Source organism: Urocitellus parryii, chromosome 10, assembly GCF_045843805.1.
Source record: "Urocitellus parryii isolate mUroPar1 chromosome 10, mUroPar1.hap1, whole genome shotgun sequence".
NCBI lineage: Eukaryota > Metazoa > Chordata > Mammalia > Rodentia > Sciuridae > Urocitellus > Urocitellus parryii.
The window spans coordinates 76,102,547-76,121,198 of NC_135540.1; the positions used below are offsets into that span (position 1 = coordinate 76,102,547).

Sequence of the window (18,652 nt, forward strand, 5' to 3'; positions counted from 1 at the left end):
CTTTAATTAGTTTTTCATTGCTTTTAAAAGTAATTCATCTATTAATGCTTTTAATGTTTTTTAGTTGATTCCTTTGGGTTTTCATATCATTTGCATACAAATGACAATCCTGACATAAGTATGTGCAGTACAACATTTAATCTATTTCTAGTTCATATTTAATTGCATTGACTATCAGTTCCATTGTTAAACCGTCTGATAGTAAGTGTTCCTGCCTTGTTCCTGAATTCAACAGGAATAATTATAGTGTTTTATTATAAAGTAAGTTGCTGGCTTTGGTACAACATATCTACTTTTTAAATCATTTATTCCAAATTCTTAAAACATTTTTTTAAATTAGGAATGATGCAAGATTTTATAAACATTTTCAGCCTTAATTGAGACATACTGTTTTTCTCCTTTGACCTATTAATATAGTCAACTATATAAAAATGTTCTTGTTATTGAATGATTTTTATATACCTGGAATAATTCCTCTTAATTTTCACATACCAATCGTGAGTTCTATTTAGTAATATTTCATTTGGATTTTTCATTACATCTGAAAGGAGATTAACCTGTAGATTTCCCTTTTGTGTATTTTTTTTTTTTTTTAATCTAGCTTTACTTTAAAAACAGCCTTTCAGCTCATCCCAAACAAAGGGATTACTGGTGAAAAGGCCTGGAGGGCAACCACCTGAAATGTCCTTAATGCAAAAGAAAGAAAGAAAGTGCTTACAGCACTGTGGTTTCTCTAATTTTTTTGTAAATTTCCAATGCTATTCTCTCTACACCTTATTTTTGACATGACTACACAAGCTTTAACAGGTATTATGAATACTATTTTTCTTTCCAATAAATATATAAACTTTCTTTCATTGACAAACAGAAGCAGATGTTCCATGAAAGTTTTTGTTCTTCCAAAATCTGCCCCTCTCTCTTTATTTTACCTCCCTGATACAGGAACCAGGATATTTAAAACTGGAGGAAGGGCTGGGACATCCCTCCCACCTACCCAGCCCCCTAAGCCATTCACCTCTGTTTTCACTCCAACTACACTGGTCTTCTCACTGCTATTTATTTCCCCTCTCATTCCTCCTGCTGCTAGTTTGATGTTTCCCTCAATTCCTTTCCTCAACTTTGCTTCATTCATTCCAGTACTTACCCTTCAAAGCCCAAATTAAATTCCCAACTTTCTTTTACCTGCTTTGTTACTCCAAAGTGCCTGAATGTTTTAGCTATAATTGTTTTCAAATTGCTTCAAGAGTGCTAGCTTGCTTGCTTAGCTCCATGGTTAGCTCCTTGAGGGCAGGGCCCTTATCTTAAAATTCTGTTGTGTATTTTCCATTGTTTAGCACTGTGAGTAATCACATTCAATGCAAGGCACATCTGACTGAAGACATCCATCACAGTTATTCATTTAGTAAATGAGATAATGAAAACTCAAGTGCTAGCCAAAGGTAAATCATTACTATTAATTCCCTCATTCATCATACATGTACGGCAGCCTCAGGGGCTGGGGAACCTAGGATTGCAGTTTCTAGGGGAAGCCAGATAAGCCTCAGATCTCTCCATTTTGGAGCCAGGCATGAAATAAAGCTTTACCGAGGTGATCAGCACGAGGGGTTTTAGACTAAATTAACTCCGGGACAAGGGCAAGAGTATTTCCTTCTCTTGAGTGGAACAGGTTACCTTGTACCTCTAGGATAAACTAAAACTCAAAACCCAAACAACTAAATACTGTTTGCTCATAAATTCTTCCAGACTTACTTGTAAATTATTAAAACTTAAAAATCTTGTAGGATGTAGAGAAAAATGGAGATTATTTTTATCTTACGTTAAACCTCTTTAATTTAAATTTTTAAACTTTAGGACTATTCTTATTTGTATAAGAGAAAATACCAAGACCAGCGTTTACATACTTTTGAAATTTTTGAGTATTTTTTGAGTTTTCCCGAGGGCATTCTGAATTGTGTTGCCACCACACCTTTGAAGATGACTTTACAACTTTAAACCACGGGGCTGTTTTCCTTAACCCCGCCATTTCCAACTTGCTTTATGGCTCCAGGGAACTGGCACAGCTCTGGTCTTTCTCTTCCACCTTCCCCTCACCCTTTCAAAGCCCAAATCTCCAGGAGAGATTATGGAAACAAGGCTGAGGCAGGGGAGCACAAGCGGGGGGAGGGGTAACTGAGGTGGAGCCGAGAAGAGCCAGCAGTTCGCGCTTCTTCCTCTCCGGGGCACGCACTCCGCAGGCCACACAGGTTTTTCTTAAGTAGGAAGTGTGGCGGTCCTGGGATGCATTTTCAACTCAGCCTAAAAGTCCAGAAAGCAGGCTCTCGGAACTTTGCGGCTCGGCCATCAACCTCAGCGTCAGGCTACTCAGAGGAACACTAAAAGCCAGGCCCAAGGCACCGGTTGTCATGGGAACTCGGGCGCCGGTCTCCCAGCCGACCTCGTCCCTGGGGAGGGGGCGGGGCTAGAGCCAGACGAGCCAATGAAGTCGAGTGGAGCTCAGGGTCGGAGATCCGCGGTCCTTCTGGAGCCCGGGAAAAGTTGAGTGACAGGACTGAGGGGCGGGGTCGGGGCGGCCGCCCGAGGTGGAGCTCCCGTAGTGCCAGAAGCTCAGGCGGCCGCGCCGCGGAGAGGGTGACACACTATGGTCACGGCCCCTAAAGACCGTCGTGCGGCGGAGCAGCACTCCCCGGCTCCCCGGTCCGCCTCAGCCGCCTCGGCAGCGCTCAGAGTCTGCTGCCGGAGTTGAGGCGCTCTCGCTAGAGGGTTCGGCGAAGTTTCTTGAAGGGGCGCAGAGCACCGTAGGGCGGCGAGTGCGCTATCGCTCTGGGGTCAGGCAGCCGGCGGGGGTCGCCGCCGGAGGGGCGTTTCCAAGGCGTTGAGGAGGAGGAGGAGATGCTGCTTCTCCTCTTCCTCTCCCAGGCTTCTACTTCAGCTCCTTCAGCCCACGCCCGCAGCAGCTTGGTGGAGAAGAGGTGGTGGCTCTCCGCACCAGCGGCAGCTGCCGGCGGCCAGCCGGGACGTCGCGTTCCCGCAACCCTTGCTCCGCGCTCCAGTAGCAGGAACGGGTCTCCCTACGAGCAGGTAAGGACTAGGGCGGCCCAGGGCGCTGGACTGGATGCTCAAGAACCAAAGTACCCCTCGCTCGTCGTCTACCTTCTCTCTGCTTTTGCTCCAGCCCCTAAACCCCTCGGTTGCCCTGGTGAAAGAAACTTTTCTTTGGTTTTGCTGGTAGGGTGTGTTTGTATGTTAGAGTGAGGATAGGGTGACCGGGGTGGGAAAGGACGAGAAGAAATTGCATTTAGGCAGAGCCATCTCTGCGGAAGAAAGCCGGATTCTTGGGAATGAAACCCCAAAGTCGGGGGGAGGGGGCTAGAGATTGTGGGGTAATAGGGAGTGACATTGCCCCATCATCCTGTACAGACAGCTCTGCTCAGTGCGTGCTAAGAGAAGGCTCCCGAAGTCTGTTTCTAATTTCTGTAAATGATTGTGGAGATGGTGTGGTTAGAGGCCGCCCAGAAGAATGTGTGTGTGTAAGGGCTCGAAGAAGAGGGGGTGGGGAAAGAGGAAGGGGGCAGAGGGAGACTCTCTCTGATGCAAGCTTTTATTGCTTTTCTTCTTGCTCAAGTTAAAACTCTTTTCTCCCCCGCACTCCCCTCCGCGCCTTTGCTCGTTACATGGTACTGAAGTACAGAAGCTGAAAAACTAAAGTTAAACCCAAGTCAAGAAAAGTCTTACGAATTTCTTTTTGTTGTAAATATATTGGAGAAGAGAGGATGGGTAAAAACATAGCCCCCAAGATTTACAGTAACACAGTTTTCATTAGCTTTGCACATATAGGATCTACACCTCCACACACTTCCAGCTAATCTCTTCTACAGACTTGTGTCATTTTCGTTTAATTGCATCTTTGAAACAACAAACGCGGTGACTTCATAGGGAGCTGCCTGGAGCTGAGTTTACCTCTCAGAAAATGGGGCAATCGGGTTTGTTTTCAAGGCGGGACCTAAACAAAATGTAGGACACCTGATCTGTGGGTTGAAGGACTCTGGTAACTAATTAGCATGGTTTAAAAATTTATATTTATAGATTTTACTAAAGTGTGGGAGAAAAATTAAGTTTTCTTATTATGGAAACAGGCGTTGATATTTTCCCAGAGTTTTATTGACTGGGTTGGTAGGGTCAAGGTGAAAACTTGTTTCATGCTCATTGGCTTCTAATCTACAAATTATTTCTTTGTAAAATATAACTAGAAGCACTTTTTACTAGGTTCATGCATATATTGATTCAGTAATTCATACAGAAGCACATTAACTATTTTATCATCTAAATCCTAGGTTTATTGTAATTTTTTTCATAACACTGTGTTCTAACTTTGATGTTCTGGAGACTTTGTGGGAGTTTATGTGGGGAAAGGATAGGATGGAAGCTAGAATTAAAAAAAATATTGAGGGTTAATTATTAAGAATAGAGACTAATATTATAGTGTCTTTCACTTGTGCAATTAGAGAATTATGACTTCCTTTTCCATTTGTAGGTTTACTTTATTTATTTATTTATTTATTTTTTTTAAAGAGAGAGTGAGAGAGGAGAGAGAGAGAGAGAATTTTTAATATTTATTTTTAGTTCTCGGCGTACACAACATCTTTGTTGGTATGTGATGCTGAGGATCGAACCCGGGCCGCACGCATGCCAGGCGAGCGCGCTACCGCTGAGCCACATCTCCAGCCCTATAGGTTTACTTTAAATTTACATTTATCTTACCAAAAGATTTACTAGTGTGTAAAGTGTACATTTTTTTTAATGATGATCCCCAGCATCCAAAAATATAAATGGTCTTTTATGTTACAAGTCACACACACACACACACACACACACACCATTAAAACCAGTGTCATATGCATCCATACACCTTCTTTGGGTATGGGGGATTAAACCCAGGGAGTGTTTAACCACTGGGATATATTACCAGTCCTTTTTTATTTTTTATTTTGAGATAGGTCTTGCTAAGTTGCTTAGAGCCTCACTAAATTCCTGAGGCTAGCTTTCCATCCTCCTGCCTCAGCCTCCTGAGTTGCTGGATTTATAGGCATACACCTCTATGCCAACAAACCAGCATAAATTTAAAAGGCATATTTTAATACTGTGGTAGGGATAAAAACTTAGCACACATCCCCCCCCCCCCCTTTCCCTCTCTGGAGGGCAGCTTTTTAAATGTAGGACTTGAATGTGAAAGAATTGAATATCTGTTCTTTTGTATGCTAGGTGTTCATCTTTAAAGGAATGGAACTGATGTATTCTTCACTATTAAGAAAAACTTGCTCTACCCCACTATTAATAGGTTAAGGATTGCATGAGGAAGCCTTGTAGCTTCTTCCATATCAGTTGGGTATATATTTTCCCAGTTTATCCAGCCCCAAATGTCCTAAAGAAACTGGAATGTCTTTCTCCTGTAATAAATTTTAAATAAACTACAAATATAATTTTTAAATAAACTACAAAATGTTTTTATAGTGTAGTCAAATAATTTTGAAGTTGAAAAGAAACACAACCATAATCCAAGCCAGTGCATTTAGAAGTTAATTCCTTGTCATCATACCTTTATTTTTGAATATGTATTCCCCTCAATGCAGGGGGGATTAAACCTAGGACTGCTTGTGCATGCTAGGCAAGCAATCTACCACTGAGCTATACCCCCAGCTCTTTTTATGTTTTAAGATAGGTTCTCCCTTAATGCCCTGAGCTGGCCTCCAACTTTCATTCCTCCTGCCTTAGTCTCCCAAGTACCTGGGATAATAGGCATGTACCATCATATGTGGCTTGAAATATGTATTGGGAAAAATCTGTGCCGTTAATTAGAATAGCTAGTTGAAAGTATTCTTCTATTAGGTCTCTGATGTAACCCAGTTTGACTCATTGAGTTAATGTCACTTTCAAAGGTAGGAGTCTGAGAGGAGAAAAGATATTGGGTCTAGGAAAGAAAGATCAGTGTTGATGTGAGTGGTGGGGATCTGTTCTGTACTTCCTCCACACTTTTTTTTTTCCCTGAAAACCTTTTCCTTGTAATTTGAATATTGAGATGGGTCAAACAATTCAGGAACTGTTTTTTTTTTTTTTTAAAGATAGCTTTTAATAAGTAAATTAATATATGACTTTCAGTGGCCTAAGTTAAAGTTATTTCCATACTCATTTTAAATATGTTTATCAAAACTGTGGTCTGGCCGGGTGCTGTGGCCCATGCCTGTAATCTCAGTGCCTCTGGAGGCAGAGATGGGAGGCTGAGACAGGAGGATCTCGAGTTCAAAGCTAGCCTCAGTAAAAGCGAGGTGCAACTCAGTGAGACCTTGTCTCTAAATAAAACACAAAATATAGGGCTGGGGATGTGGGTCAGTGGTCAAGTACCCCTGAGTTCAATCCTTGGTACCCACCCCCACCCACCAAAAAATGAATAAATAAAATAAAATTAAAAACTGTGGTCTGTAAACTGTTTTGGGAGAAGTTCCAACAATCTTTTGAGTCTGGGGGAAAAAAGAAAACATGCTTAACATCCTTCTTCTATTCCTATTTTGTGAATAAGCATCCTGTTGTATGTACCCTGTTTCCAAATGTGAGAACTTTAAAAATAGCTTGTGAAGCAGTAGATGAATTGTTTACTTTCTTAGGATAAAAAAAAAAAAAAAGCAACTCCTCAATGATCTAGTATAGAGACTGGTATAGATTTGAACTATAAACCTAATTTATTTTCCCCAGAGTTTGCAAACAGATGCATAGGAATTATAGGAATGGGGACTGGTTCAAGTACTTCCTTGCCTTATCTTGTGCTCCACCACTGAACCCTGCTTTTTCTTTTTCTTGTTTTGCTTTCACACTAGAAATGTGTGGAAATTTTCTGAAACAAGCTGTCTCAAAGAGAATGCTTTTGCATCAGAGTGTAAAGGGCTTCACTGTGACAAACTATCCAAATCCTAGAAAAAATTTTTAAATAATGGAATAGTAACTACCTCCATGGTATTTTGGGTTTGAAATTAAATAATATATACAAAAGTAGCAAGTGCAAGTTGACAGTCAGTACTATCTAGCTTGTTTCTTCCTTGCTAATCTCTTTTGCAAAATTAAATAGCATTCAATAATTATAAAAACTTAGGACTGTTTACCCAAGTCATTCCTGAATGTTAGAATGTGTAACCTATGGGGTTTTGACTTGAATTTGGGTTGTCTGAAGGCTTTCTTTACCTGCCATCGAAGGAATGTCTTAGCAAGGCACAGTGGTGGACACCTGCAATCCTAGTGACTGGGAAGTCTGAGGCAAGAGGATCACAAGTTTGAGGACAGCCTCAGCAACCAGCAAGGCCTTCAGTAACTTAACAAAACTGTGTTTTAAAATAAAAAGTAGAAAGTGCTGGGGATATAGTTCAGTGGTAAAGTGCCCTTGGGGTTCAGTCCCTGGTACCCCACCCCGAAAAGTCTGAATTTGCATATTGCTTCTATGCTTAATAAATAGTTTCTGATTTACTAGTGTAGGGGTACCCAACTCTGGCTGTACCTTAGAATCACTTGGATAGCTTTAAGGAATTTTCATGCTTAGGTATCAGTCCCCCCACAATTAAACCAGAAATTTTGGGAGAGATCTAGACAGCTACAATTTTAGAAACTCTTTAAGAAATAATAACATATCGCCTACTCTACAACCAATCTTCTAGACCCCTTGAGGAAGTGAGTACAGAAAATTGGTTCCCACAAGTGCAGCAACATTTTTATGTTGTTTATAATCCTTTTCCCTTTTCTCCTCATAAGTCATAAGAATTTTAAAAAGAAGAAAAAAAAGGTTTAGAAGAAGCATCTATGTATATGTCCATCTACAGGATTTTTTTTTTTTTTTTTTACTATTTAAATCAGGATTTAAGGCACAAATATTTCTTTTCAGTTACCCTGAGCTATATCACCCAATGTAGTGTCCCTAGCTGTGTGTGGCTATTGAAGCTTATATTTTAATTAGTTAAAATTAGATACAGCTTAAAATTCAATTTTTCATATCATTAGCCACTTTTTTGGAGACTGGCACTTTTGCTGCTGCTTCTTCTTCTTCTTTCTTCTTTCTTCTTCTTTCTTCTTTCTTCTTCTTTCTTCTTTCTTCTTCTTTCTTCTTTCTTCTTCTTCTCTCTCTTTTTTTTAATGGTAGAACCTCACACATGCTAGGCAAGCATTCTACCACTGAGCTTTATTCCCAGACTTTTTCATTTTATTTTGAGACAGGATTTCTCTAAGTTGACCTGGCTGGCAAATCCTCCTGCCTCAGCCTCCCACATCACTGTGATTTACAGACATGTGCTATCACATCCTGCCATTGGCCACATTTTAAGTTGCTCAGTAGCCACTTGTAGCTAGTAGTTACTGTATCAAACAGCTCAGATATGGAACATTTTCTCACTACACCAAGTAATTTACTTTCTGATTAGAGGTTTTGAAATTTGTATACTAGTTTCTTACATCTGAAAGGGAATATGTGTTTCCTCTAAGTCATTTCTTTCAGATTTGTAATTTAAAATATGTACGGTATTTTTGTTTTTTAAGTGAAGAGGAGTACCACATGTTTTGATTTTATATTACCCCTTTTCTGAATCTGTTGTAGCTAGTTGTAAGATTTTCCTTTTCAGAAATATCTGAGAAAAGGAAATTTAGTGTTTAGCAATTCTTGTTACTTATATCAGTATGCTCTCAATCTAACTAACTAGCTTAAATGCCCTTGTAAAATGTAATTTTCCCAAACTCTGAAAATAGAAATAGTCATCTTCCCAACTCAAGTGTTGGGATTTAATTAAAGTCTTTTCTTTTTGATGAAGATCATCTTTTTCTTTTATATAGAGATAGTTATCACATGACATGATCAAATTTTTCAATAGAAAACTGTCTTATTGGTTTTAACATGAAAGTACAGATATACAAGAGATCATTTTTTCCGTATGTAGAAAGGCTACTAATGCACAGCTTAGAAGAAACTGTACCGTGTAGTTCATTCTACCTATACCCCCCTCCTGAAAACATCTAAAAAGATAACCTTTAATCACTTTTGTCAAAGTTGTATTGATTTCGTGTGTTCTGAGTTAAAATGAGAACAAAATTAATTTTAATAAAAATATTCTTTCTTGGTAGGTTGTACTTTTTTTTCTTTTCAGACATAAATGTAGGACTGGGGTTGTAGCTTACAGAGTTCTTGCCTAGCATATGTGAGGCACCGGGTTCAATTCTCAGCACCACATAAAAAAAATAAATAAATAAAATAAAGGTCCATCAACAACTAAGTGACATTAAAAAAAATAATACTTTTCCTCTTTCTTTTTGCCTATTCAGTTCAGGTAAATTTGCATATAGAACATTGGAAGTTGTATTATTGAAAGGATACTTGATGGAATGTTTTCTGTATAATATCATTCTCATGTCTTATGTTTATTCCCTGAGTTATAACATACCATAGAGTCCATGGAACAAAAATGAAACATTCTTGTTGAATAACCTAAATTAAGGTTAGAATGATTATGTAACCAAAAATTGTAGTAAAGATACTCAAAGTTGTATTTTGTTTTGTGTTTTGAAGAAATGTAGTCTGATGATTTTTTTAAAAATAAGAGAATCCTTTTAAGAAATTTAGTTTCTCTTAGCATGATGTATTACTTTTGCTTCTTCTAGAAAAGTATAGCTTTAAAAATGAAGATTTACATTATTTATGGGTGGTTAATTATTTTAGTTCTTGTTGTAGTTAAATACTTCTTTCAAAAAATAAAATGTAGGACTGGGGATATGGCTCAGTGGCAGAGTACAGTACTTAGCATGTGTGAGGCCCTGGGTTCAATCCCCAGAACTACAAAAAACAAACACAATACAAACGTACACACAGGCACACACACAAAGCCTCAACCAGTTTTTTGTTTGTTTGTTTGTTTGGTACTGGGGATTGAACTTACAGGGGCTTTTTACACCTCCCAGTCCTTTTTAAATTTTTATTTTTTAATTTTGAGACAGGTTGTTCTAAGTTGCTTAAGTCCTCTCTAAATTGCTGAGGCTGGCTTTGAACTTTTGCGTCTCTTGCCTCAGCTTCCCGAGAGTCTTTGGGATTACAGGTGTGCATCATCATGCCTGCATAAGTCAGTTTTTGAAGGAAGGAAATAACATTTTATTAATATAATTTAATTAATGTAATATTTTGGAACTAAAATTTCAGTTATGAAAGGTAGATTAATTCCTTCCTCAGTGTCTTTCATATTCCTACTGACTTGAGCTGATGTATAATTTCATGGAATTAGGTAAACATAACATTAAGTTTATTCTTCACATAATGTTTTAATTTTATTCTGATGCTGTTTTCTGTGCCCAATTCAATAAATTATGATAATGATTTATATAAAAATATTTCAATTTTTTAAGCACTGTATGAATATTTGTTGAGGCCCAAAAGGTATAAATTTAGCTGTACTTCATGAAGAGCGGGAATACATTTTGATTTTTTTTATTATTAAAAAATAAATAAATACAATAAACAAAGGAAACTTCAGCAATGTTTAGTTATCAAACCTACACTGAAAAAACTTGTAGACATATACCATTCACTGTGTTCACCTGGAACTTTGAAACTCTAGCACTACTTTAAGGAGTATAGAAATGAAAAACAGGGTATGTGTTATTACATAGTACCCCATAATACTCTAATTTTAGTTATAACTCAAGTCAACACATTCTGTTTTCATAGTTTACAGTATATAATTCTTAGAGACATAATAAAAAAGCTAGAATATTTTATTCTCCAATATACAGATTTAATGAGAATATCCTTCATTTTTTAAATAAAAGAAAACATTTTAATGTGGGCACATAAAATATCACATTAAATTTGTGACTGAAGACTACACCGAGCTGTTTCATCTGAATCTTTTTCAATACATATGTTATTACATCAGTCTTCTCTTAATTTCAGAGGGATTTAAAGATCATATAGAGATGCTAAGATTAAATTGCTCCTGGTGCTACACAGGAAGGACACATTTCCATGCTTCTTGAGATATTTGTTATAATCACTAGAAGACAACTGCAATGAATGATTTGTGTTTCTTCTTGTGTCAGTTAGAAATTAGAATAAGTAGCTAATGTAAGAGACTTAGCACAAAGACTGTTGGGATTTTCTCTTAAGAGTCCAGGCATAATTATCCAGAGCTGTGAATCCAGACATCTGTTTTTCTTCTCCATTTCTGTAATGTATGGCTTTCATCAAAATGGCCTCAGGGTGGCAAATAACTGCTAGCATTCTGTTCAAACTGCCCTTCCAGGCAGAAACAACATGGAAGAAGTGGGGAAAATGTACATATAAGAGTGCCTTCCAGCTGAGTCAGATTCTTTTAAAGAATTTTCTTGAAAGCCTTACCCAAGAACTTCCTTTTCTATTGGTTCTTGTAAAGGAAGCTTAGAATTGTAGGTTTTTTTGCTGGACATTTGGGCATCCCAAAACAAATTGAAGAAGGTGTATATGGGGATACAATTATTATTCTCTTCCTGTTGCCTGGTCCTGTTTGCTTTAGGTTTAGTGGAATTTGGATGCAGTAAATACAAAAACATAGAAAAATTATATGTAGTTTATGCTAGTTTTCTCTGGGAAAGGCTTATTGACTTAACTTAATATCTAGACCCAAATGATAGAAAATAAAATCAGTATGTTTGATATCCACTTGACCTAGTGGATGCAAACATACTGGATTTACCTTTCTAGAGGCTGGCTCACAGCCATTAAGATAATTAGTACTTTTGCTCTTTGCATTATTTGATACTTAATTCCTTTTTTTTTTTTTTTTGCTGCTGGGTTGAACCCAGGGCCTTGTGCATGCGGGGCAAGCATTCTACCAACTGAGCTATATCCTCAGTCTTTTCATAATATTACTTTTCCTAATAATACTATTTGTCATTTAAAAAGTCAGTATTTGAATTACCATCAAAATACTGAGTTAGTGTTAACCCTTTAACAAAACAAAATTTATGTCTATTTATATCCCTTCATAAATGTTTTGTTTTTGTGAAAACTCAATCCAGATAATGTCATGATTTGTTTATTCACATTCAAACAAAGTTAGGAAACACATAAAAGAGTTTAGACTTTACATTTAGGCAGTCCTCAATTTAAAGTTTGGTTCTTTCTGTACAGTGATTTTGGATAAATAATTTCTGGGTCTGTTCTGTAAAATGGAAATGCTATCTAGCTGGGTGCAGTGGTGCACACTTGTAATCCCAGCAGCTTGGGAGGCTGAGACAGGAGGATCCTAAGTTCAGAGCAAAGGTGAGGTGCTAAGCAACTCAGTGAGACCCTGTCTCTAAATAAAATACAAAATGAGGCTGGGATGTGGCTCAGTGGTCCAGGGCCCCAGAGTACAATCCCTGGTACCCTCCCCCACCAAAAAAAAAAAAAAAGGAAATGCTATCTGTTTGATAATATTTTATAACCTTTGGTTTTGAATCATAAATGTATACAATGATTAGCTACAGACCACCAATTCAGTTTACAAGACTTAACCTGTCACTTCTGTCTTCTAGGAAATAACAACCTGAGAAATCTGATTAATTCTGAGACAAAATATGATCTATCTCTTCATCACTAGATTTCCTAGTTTAAATTGTTTTGAGTAGGCCTCTCACTGAGTATATGCTTTGATTATCAGTTTTTTTTTTTTTTTTACATATCAGATCTTTTTAGACAGAGTAACTACATATAGGCCACTTTAGGATTGAAAGAGTTAACATTTTAAAGGAAATGAAGAGGGTAAATCTGCCATATGTCCTTGAATATGTGAAAAATGTAGAAATTGTCAGAAAAATACTCATAATAATTTTTGACTGTAGCTATAGCAACAATTACAAATGTTTTACAAACAATAGAAATTTAATTTTGTTTTGAATGTCTTTTTTCCCTGTGGTGCTAGGGATTGAACCCAGGGCCTTTGCTCGTGAGTCAGGTACTACCAACTGAGCTATATCCCCAGCTCTCTTTTGTTTTTTATATAAACTAATTATACTACTATATTCAGAATTGTTTTCAGTATTTTGAGAAATACTGAAAAAGAAGAAAAGAAAAAAAAGGTTCCTACCAAAACAATTTAAAATCTGGGTTAAAAACACACTCTGATGAACACACTCAAGCCGGGCATGCTGGTGCATGCTTATAATCCCAGCAACTGGGGAAACTGAGACAGGAGGGTTGCAAGTTCAGGGTCAACCTTAGCAACTTAAAAAGGTCCTGGGCAACTTAGTGAGACCCTCTCCCAAAATTAAAAAAAAAAAAAAAAAAAATTTAAAAAAGGAATGGGGATGTAGCTTGGCGGAAAAGCACCAGTGGGTTCAACCCCCAGTAACAAAAAAAGAAAAAGAAAGAAAGAAAAAGAAAACACACACAGACACAAAAGATACGAAGCCATTATAGATTGTAAAGCAATGAATAAATATAATAAAAGTTGAAAGTGTGCTCTGATATAATCTGAATTTAGGAAGCAGAGCTTGTTGAGCTAGCTGAATCTTGAAGACATTGTTAGAAGTCTGGGAATGAGCATGCTATGTCCTAGAGTGAAACAAAAGATATGAGGAAGTGGATTCAAGAGAATGGAAGTGTTTATAAAGAAGTGCTGGAGATGGCTCACAAAAGTGAGAAAAAGGGGGACAGAGAAGGGAGTGTTTGAAGAGTAAAAGGAACTAGGGAAATATGGTGCTAAAGGAAGTGCATTAGGAGAGTCAAGAGTGTGACCTGTGCTCACTTTGGCAGCATACATAATAAAATTGGTACAATACAGAGAAGATTAGCATGGCCCCTGTGCAAGGATGACATGCAAATTTGTGAGGTATTCTCTCTTTCTCTCTCTCTCTCTCTCTCTCTCTCTCTCTCTCTCTCTCTCTCTCTATATATATATATATATATATATATATATATTATATATATATATAAATATATAATTTTTTTAAGAGTATATATGGGGCTGGGATTGTGGCTCAGTGGTAGAGCACTTGCCTAGCACGGGTGCGACCCGGGTTCGATTCTCAGCACCACATAAAAATAAAGGTATTGTGTTGTGTCCATCTACAAAACAAACAAAAAAAAGAGTATATATGACCTGCAGTTCCAAATGCCACAGGGAACTAGTGAAACAAGACTACAGAAAAGTAGAAGAAAATGAACAGTGTGATCTGTTGAGTGTTGTTACCTTCAAAAAAATCATTTTACTACCCTTATATGGAGAGAGACAGAGGGAAATGGAAATGAGGATGGTATTTGGTGGCAAAATGAATGAGAGTTGAATGACCTAGGAGGTTTCATAGGATCAGGAAACTTTTCCCTTTTACCTTTGAAGATGGCAAAAGAATAGATTCTATGAGTTTAAGAGATGTTTAGCCAGGCACCGTGGCACAAACCTGTAACCCCAGAGACTTGGCAGGTGCAAGCGAGAGGATTGCAAGTTTGCAGCTAGCTCAACGTAGCTCAGTGGTAAAGCATTCCAGGGTTCAGTTCCCAGTACCAAAAAGAAAAAAAGAAAATAAAAAGGAAGAGAGAATTTCAAATGGCAAAAAGAATCATCTCCTTTAATGAAGATCTATCTGAATGGGAAGGAATGAGACATAGGTAGACTTGTCACTTTTAATCATGAAGAGAGCAACTTTTTATAGTGAGAACAAAGGGAAGGCTACCAAGTTGGATCAGTGGGCCTACTGATGAGTGGAAAGGAAAATGAAATTCTAAAAGAGAACTTGTGCTAAATGCTATTATTTAACAGAAAGTACTGTCAGAGGAGGCAAAACTAACTCCTTTCAGGTATGATTTGGGAGGTGGAGAAGAATTGGAAGGAGAGAGGTAAAATTTGGGAATCATCACTATTGGGAAGGTAATAAAAGGTTGATAAAGGGTTTATTGAGGGATTATCAGTTTGAAAAGCGATGGCCCCAGTCTACATCTACAGGAAATGAGGAATAAAATGTAGATATAATTCCAACCTGTGATGGTGAAGTAAAATTGGGGGCTTGGAGTAATTAGGGAACCCAACTGAGGCTGCAAGGATTGGATTAAGTGGAAAGTGATTTTGCTTAGCATCTCCTGATTCGCCCAATCATCCAATTATTATTGAGCTAAAGATATTTTTTTCATTTTCTTCTGTTAATTGTTAATAAGCTGGCAAACAATCTTGTCTCTCTCTCTCTCTTTTTTTGGGGGAGCGGGTACCGGGGATTGAACTGAGGGGAACTCAACCACTGAGCCACATCCCCAGAACCTATTTTTTGTATTTTATTTAGAGACAGGGTCTCAGTGAGTAGCTTAGTGCCTGGCTGTTGTTGGGGCTGGCTTTGAACTCATGATCCTCCGGTCCCAGACTCCCAAGGTGCTGGGATTACAGGTGTGTGCTACGCGCCCAGTAGATTCTTAATGAAATATATGTGATGTTTGTTTAATTGAAAATACTATGCCGATCATAGTATTTTATTGCTGCTTGGGTTCATATAATCTGGGATTGGGGGTTGTATTTAAAATGAGCCATCTAAATTATAAGTTCAAAAAAATCTGTTTAAATCAAAATCTTTTCTTGTTTAATATTCTATCATAATTGGGTTTTAAAATTTTCTACTAGTATGACTTTCCTCTCAGCCGTTGTGCTTATTCATTTGTTATGATAACCACTAGGATTCAAAGTTTAAAATTAATTGGGAAATGTTTTCTGCAGATTGTTTTGACTACAAAAAAATTATCTATTCTCTTTTTAGTGATTAGCATTATATTTGACAGGTATTTAAAGTTTGTAAATGAATCCCAGCTTTCCATCTTAAAGTCATGTATTCAGTATTTCACCCAATCAGTACTTGATATATACTTTCTGAATTCCAGAAATAACATCCTTGGCTGTTTAAAAATACTTACTTGATTGTCCAAAGTCACCTAGTTGATTGTTAAATAACAGCAAAATTTAGTGTAGTATTTAAAATCATCTGAAGATCATCTGAAGGGTTGTCATTGCCTAGATTAATAAAGTGGAGATGTGGTGGCCAATGCATTTTTCTTTTCTCTTACTTTTTGTGTTACCAAATATTTCTAAGGCGGGGAGCATCAAGAGGGAGTAACGTTATTCTAGTCTGTAAAGTAACTCCTGGTTCACTTAGCATCCTTTAAAATAGACTAGGCCTCTTAATCATGTGGGGGGTAAAAATACCCAAGAATTTCTCAGTTTGTTTTAAGATAAACAATTACAATGAAATATGCTACAAGGAGCAAAAAATTATGTTTAGGATTTGTTTAAAACTATAATATTTAATCTGCTTTTTAAATTTGTTTATGTTGTGGCACTTGAGCTCAAACGCAGGGCCTAGGCAAGTACTGTACCACTGGTCTACATTCACAGCCCTAATCTTTTTAAAAACTTAATGTTGAAGTGACCACACTGCCCTGGCGAGTGATGTTACAAAAATTCTTGTCTTTCCATCCATGCTTTTACAATTAGCTTTGCATGCTGCATGAAAAGTATTTTTAAGGCTATTTATGATAAAGAAGACTATAAATATGATTCTGTGCCATCAGATTAAGCCAATTTACATACAATCCATATATCTAAATATTTATGTTTTCTTTCAAGCTACCTTAATTAACACTGAAAAATGGTTACAATGGTAAGGGTTCTTTTCAGATACTTACTGTGTGCTAAGCACTCTTAAAAATTTGACACGTAGGATATTATTTGTCTTTACACCAGTCCTATGAAGTAGATGCTATTATTCCTGTTTTACAGATGAGAAAACAAGCTCAGAGAGGCTTAATGAGTTACTATAGGTCACACAGCTTGTTGGTAGTGGAGCAGACATCTGAATCCAAGCCTGACTGTCTCTACAGCCAATTATCTTAACTATAACTTCTCATGTAAATAGTGTCTTTTAAAATGAGCAGTATCAAAGTGGGGAAAAATTATCTCAATTTACTTGAAAAAGATGAAAGAGATTTTGACACTTTAATTTAGAACCCAAATTTATTAGATTGTTATTAGCCTTTAAACAGTTTGTTCTTTCAGTCACGTAGTTTCCTTTCAGCTTATTTGTCCCCCAAGGTCTCCCTCTACTAACCTGTCACTTTCATCCTTCATGGCATTGAGTTCCTATGAAAGTGTTGAGCAAAGAAAAGGTAATAGTGTCATTTTGAGAATCATAAAACATTTATATGCTCATCACAGTATTATTTATAATGATACAAGACTAGAAATAATAAAATTAGCTTGCAGAAGAGGAACGATTTAAAGTGTTCTAAATTCTTACAGTGGAATTTTGTGATCAGCCAAACTTAGATTGATAAAACAGGTGTGGTGGCACATGCTTGTAACCCCAGCTGCTTTGGAGGCTGAGGCAGGAGGATTCCAAGTTTGAGGCCAGCCTGGGCAATTTAATGAGGGCTTATTTCAAAATAATAAGCAAAAAGGGCTAGAGCTATAGCTCGGTGGTAAAGTACTTGTCTAGTGTTTGTGAGGTCCTGGGTTCAATCCCTACTACTGAATTAAAATATATATATAAAAATTTGGAGCTTTTTGTAACATGGAAAAAATATTCAACTTAAAAAGCTAAACAGTAAATAGAGCGTGATTATAACCACACACAGTTCTTGCTATTGCATTATTTATTTATTTATTTATTAAAAAATATTTATTTATTTTTTTAGTTCTCGGCAGACACAACATCTTTGTTGGTATGTGGCGCTGAGGATCGAACCCAGGCCGCACGCATGCCAGGCGAGCGCGCTACCGCTGAGCCACATCCCCAGCCCCCGCATTATTTTTTTAAAGAGAAAACTTTCATTTAAAAAGGCCAGAAAAGGATTTAAAACAAAATGCCCCCAACGGTGATTTGTAAGGGAAAACACATCTATTTTTTTGTAGAATATTAAATTGTGAAAAATTTATGAGGCACAGAATTGGTTGAGAAACAGATTGTAGTATTTAACTGGAAGTTTTTTTTTTTTGTCTAAATATGAAGGAGGCTCACCGGTTCTCATGTATTTTATTATTTTAGACAATTATTTCTTTTAGACAAACTAAAAGATGTTATTTGAGGCTGGGATACTGTTTTACAAAGGTGTTCAGGTGATAATAATGATAGTATATATTTGTAAAATATACCATTTAATATGGAAAGATTTTTATTCTTCAAAACAACCTAAAGGTAGATGCTACTCTGTACCTGTTTTTACAGATATGGAAATTGAATAAATTAATTAATTTACCCAAAATAACATATATAGTTAGGGGACAGCTAATATTTTGCATCCAGGCAATCTGGTTCCAAAGCCTGGGTACTTAAACTCTAGATATGTTAATAGTGATAATTATTTCTAACTTTGGGTTCAGGTTAGAAGTAATAAACTTACTACAGTGTGTTGGCTAAGAATAATGCATGACCAAGTCTCCATTTGGTGCTGAGAGCATTTAAAAATTGTCCTTTAGTTTGGAGGACAGCTGTTATTTAGAGTCCCAAACTGTTGGTGACTACAAACAAAGTATCTTTTCTTCTCCTTTGAATCAATTCTTTCAGCAGACTTGAATGCTTTGAATGTGGTAGTATAAAAAGAGGCTGATAGAAGAAAAAAGAGTTTCTAAATTTTAGTTTTATCATATGGTTTTAA

General features: G+C 37.0%; 1 protein-coding gene and 1 non-coding gene across 2 annotated transcripts in view; both read left to right on the top strand.

Moving 5' to 3' along the window:
• The first annotated feature begins 2,657 nt into the window (after nt 1–2,657).
• Ptpn13 (protein tyrosine phosphatase non-receptor type 13) overlaps nt 2,658–18,652 on the top strand; it is a 190,216-nt gene continuing 174,221 nt past the window's right edge. The window contains exon 1 of the mRNA XM_026413769.2: nt 2,658–3,078. The gene's annotated coding sequence lies outside the window, so the exon portion shown is untranslated. The remainder of the gene's footprint in view (nt 3,079–18,652) is intronic.
• On the top strand, nt 13,765–13,871 carry LOC113200367 (U6 spliceosomal RNA). The gene has a single exon (XR_003303045.1). It is a non-coding gene; the product is annotated as a U6 spliceosomal RNA (small nuclear RNA).